The sequence below is a fragment of the Callorhinus ursinus genome, unplaced genomic scaffold, assembly GCF_003265705.2.
Source record: "Callorhinus ursinus isolate GAN/ISIS: 27379988/994484 unplaced genomic scaffold, GSC_fseal_2.0 scaffold22, whole genome shotgun sequence".
NCBI classification, from domain to species: domain Eukaryota; kingdom Metazoa; phylum Chordata; class Mammalia; order Carnivora; family Otariidae; genus Callorhinus; species Callorhinus ursinus.
Window position 1 is genome coordinate 13980778 of NW_027397084.1, and position 4830 is coordinate 13985607.

Consider the following 4830-nt stretch of genomic DNA (forward strand, 5'->3'; position numbering starts at 1 on the left):
GGAAGGCTGTGTTTTCACATCTGATAGGCCCATTGTGACATGGTCTTGAGCCAAAATTCCATGTATCACCTGACCTCAACTCTTCTCAAGCCCACAACCAGTGAACCACAAAAATGTTCTGGGTGGCAGCATCGTTTTCCTCCGGGTGATGTAACAAAATACCACATATTTAGAGGTTTAAAACAATGTCATTTATTATCTCACAAACTATAGGTTAGAATTCTAAGGGTCTCCCCAGGCTAAAATCATGATGTTGTTTCAAGGATCAATCTGGTTGTTGGCAGATTTTAGTTCCATAGATTTGTTGGACTGAGGTCCCCATTTCTTCACTGGCTTTCATCCAGGGCTCATTCTCGGCTTCTAGTAGCCACCTGCATTCTCTGGCTCATGACCTTCTTCACCTTCAAACCCAGCAATGGCTGATTATCTCCTTATGCTTTGAATCTTTCTGACTTCCCCTTCTGATACATCTCTCTCTGTCTTCCTTTTGTGGTGACATTGCAGTGTACTTTCTCAAGGATTCCTGATCTTTTTTCATTCAAGATGGTCTGGGTTTATAAACTATGGGTTAAGAAATTGGTAAGATGCCTTATGTGGTCAAAAAGAAGTTAGACTGTTGGAAAATGGCTTCATATAAATGTGGTTAAAACGAATCTCTGATCCTAATGAAGTTTTCAAACACCAGTTTCCTGTCATAAATATTTCAAATGATGTTTATAATTTGTAGTAATTTAACTGCACACTTCAATGGTCTTAAATGGGCATTGTATGGCATTAAATAGAGGTAAGACTATATATAGGCTATTTTACATTTTGATGCATATGTTTGTAATAACTGTATGATGTGTGTATGTGAGTGTTAATATATAAATAACAAGCTATAGGATGACAGTGGACACAGAAAGTGTGTTTAGTATCATATGCAAACTAAATAATGACTTATATTTAAAATATGCATATGTATTACTATACTTCATGTAAAAGATACTATGGTTCACATAAACGAATAATTAGTACTATTTTTATACTGACAAACCAAATACTGTGCTAGTTAAACTAATGTTTATCAGATAGAAATAGATTCAGTAGTATATAATAGATTTCTAAACTAAGCTAGATATTTATTTCTCTGTCTTATAAGAGTCTAGCCATGAATGGTCCAGAGCTGCTGTGAAGAATCTGCTCCATCAAGTCACCTTATCTGACATCCCTAGCATACTGCCCTTCTCTACATGGTCTAAGAGGACTTGCTACCATGTCCACATTCCAAGAGGCAGGATAGAGGAAAGGGACCAGAGCGGACAGTTTCCATCCTTTTATAGCACAACCCATAAATAGCCCACATCATTCTGACCACATCCCATGGGGCAGAACTGAGTCACACAGCCACACGGAGCTGCAAGGCAGATGTGAAATATAATCAACACTAAGATAGATTGCATTTATTAAGCACCTACTTACTTATTGTACTAAGCCCTTGATGTAGAGTTTTGTTTATTTTCATTCAATCTTCACAACTAACATCAGGCCTATATTATAACAGATTTGTCGGAAGTCACAAATTTGGAAAATTAGGACCAGAAGTCAAGTTTCACATTTCCTAGTTCTTTTCTCTTTTCACTCTCTCATGCATTAGTGACAGCTTGATGACTTTGCAGCCTAGGGCAGAGGGCCATACACATGTAATATGATGTAGTCTTAAGTACCAGGAAAGCCAAAAAGAAATTGTCTTTTCTACCAAGTGCTTTAGACAGAACACCATTTTAGATGTTTTTAGCCTCTTGAAGAAGAATAAAAATGGGAGGTCTTTTGGCGGGAGGCCATCTGTAAATGATGCTGCTCAGTCTGAAGATTTCTGCAACCCAATTCCACACCGAAGAACAAGCATCTTTAAATTTCATGACCTGATACAGACATGATGCCAACAGCAATTGTGCCTTTTCAGGATCTGGGTCTTCCTATCCACCACAAGTCCCTGGGGTAGTACCATTTACCCCGATGATTTCCCTCCTCAGTGCAAAACAAGCTTCCACTTAATCAGCTCCATTTTGGTGGCTGGTTAGTGAAACATTTAACAACAACAACGAAATGCAGGTGTATCATAATACAGAAAGAACTATGGTACAGAAAGATAGGTTATGGAATGAATGGTATAGTTCAGGAGTTGAAATAGAGATGACATTTATAAAAATGATCATAGATTTTAAATATCTCAAAAATACGGGACACCTGGATGGCTCAGTCAGTTAAGCATTGGACCCTTAATCTCAGCTCATAATCTCAGTCATGAGTTGAAGCCCCGCCCCCCGGGCTCCATGCTGGGTGTGAAGCCTACTTTAAAAAAAAAACTAAAACAAACAAAAAACCCACCTTGAGCAATGGCACTTTGCCAAGTTTGTATCTTTTATAATAAGAACAGAAAATTTAGCTAAACATCAAAAGTTCACCCAAGAAAACTTGGTAAAATGGAAATGGGAAACTCATGGCTCTGTGTAGGGAGCTGATGTTAGAATGACATTCAAAAGCAAATCCTTCTGGTAACAGAGCTCTATCATCTTAGATGCCTTTAGCTATAGAAATGATTCCACATTTCCAAGTGGCTCCTTCTACATTTTTAAAAAGAGTAGACAGAAGGGAATAGCAAACTGCTATGCAAGCTGGGACAAATTATGATCCAGGAAAGTAACTGTTGCCCTGTGACGTATCATTGCACTTTGGTGGCCCTTAACCCTCATGGCAGAAGGGAACATAACTGGAAGCAAAGACAAAATCTCTCATAACTCCATTTCATGGGAGCAATTCCTTCTTTTACAACACCTTACCCTCAAGTAGTAATTATCAAAAGTAGTGAATGGGGTTAAAAATTCATCCAGGAACACAAGAGCCTTCTAGAATGAAATGGAAGATGGAATATTTCATGCACCTGGCTTCTCAGAGTTTATTGGCTTCTTGTGTGAGAGGCAGAAAAAGACCAAAGAGATTTTGTGGTCTCTAACACAAGGTCCAAAGGTGTTTTTAAAAGAGAAAGAGAAAAATGGATGATTCTGTCGCGACCAGAGCATGCTGGAATTCTTTAGATACGCAAAGGGCTACTCAAAAGCCTTGCATATTCTGGTTTTACATCTTGAATTAAAATATAAGTTCAGAATTCATCTTCAGAGGACTGACATGGTCTTCATCCCATACATACTTCCATGCGAAAGGCTCTTCAATGGAATGCAGCTGTGTGAGCCAATGGTGAAGTGGTAGAAACCAAGATGCTGTGACATTATCTTATCTCTGTGCCTCCTTTCTTCTAAGGAAATAGGAGACCCTTTTTTCTCTGTGAACCATCTCCCCTTGAGGACAAAACAGAAGAGGGAGACGGGAGACTGGAGGGGGAAGGGGGGGCGGAAGTGCCCCAGGGTGAACATACCAGTTTAGTCTCTGAAATTTGCCCAGGTGGGGATAGAGCGGCCAGCAGGGTACTAGGGCCAGCCAGCCCCTCCCCTTGCCTTGAGGCCACTCCTGGAAGCCTTATAAAGCTTAGGTTCTTGGTTATTTTGGAGGCAATGCTTGTGAAGGTTGTAGCAATACCAATACTCACTTAAACTGAGCTGGCTTGAGAGAGCTCCGGGGTAGTTTGCACACCTCTGTCTTCCCCTGCCAGAGGTCGTCTCGGCCCTGCCAGCTACACATGCCCAGCCGCACCTGTTCTTGTTTCAGCTTACACAGGCCAATCTCCCTCATCATCTCCTTGCACCCCATGACACGGTGATCTCCATATTCCATGGAAGGTGTGGTGAGCAGGGCTAGCCTCTGCAAATCCATCCATCCATCCATCATCCACCTTTCCTTTCAACTTCCTAACTTCTATCCTTCCTTCCTTCCCCTTTTCCTTCCTCCCCACTTCCTTTCATTAGTCTCGGCTGCCCACTACATGAGTTTAGATCATCTCCAATTCATCTGTGCTTTCAGGTTCATTTAGGTTTCTTCTGGCAAACCCGAAACACATATTTCTGTATCTAAACTTGAAGCAGCTCCCAATGGTCCCTTGCTGGCCATGGTTGTTGCCAGGGAGAGAAGCTGGGGTCACACAGGGTGAATCCTGCTGGTCATGCACCTATCCCAGCTGCCAAGCATGGACAAAGTTTCCTTTGGAAATACCCATGAAGATGTTGCTTGCATATGGGCCTCTATCACTGCTGCTGATGCTGGGGGTAGAAGAGGAGGTGATTGGACCATTCCAGAGACTGCAGCACCCCCACATTTTCTCTGTGCAGGTCACAGCCTAGAGGCCTGGCTGTGCCACATGGCGGTGACTTGGATTCCTGGTGCAGTGGGGCTGGGCCTGGGGGACTGCCAAGGAAAGAGAAGCCATGGAGACCTCTGACCCTGGCACAGTTAGGCTCTCTTGCTGAGATTGAGACTGAGGAATTTCTTGAGGTTTTAAGACCCTATGGACATGTAAAATGGAGTATGGTATCTTCTGTTCACTACTGGCTCTTGCAGCTTCTCCCAATTCTGTTCATCAAAATGCAGGGAACTGCTAACCAGTGTATATATGATAACTCCCAAGCAACACATATTTATTTCCCAGGGGTGCATCTTACATTTGGCTCTGGAAGATTTCTGAGGAAGCATAAGAGGACTGACACAGAAGGTGCTCAGCTTATTGTCAAAGGTGAATTTCTTGCTGCAAAGTCTGCAATCTTGATGTTCATGAAAGCATCCAAGAGCAGGTTTTCTGACTTTAAGTCTCTATTAATAAACTTCCAGGGGCAGTACTGCACAGTAGATACTAGCTGGTGGCATTTGGCTCAGGCCTCTTTCTTTCCTACTCCCTAGGCC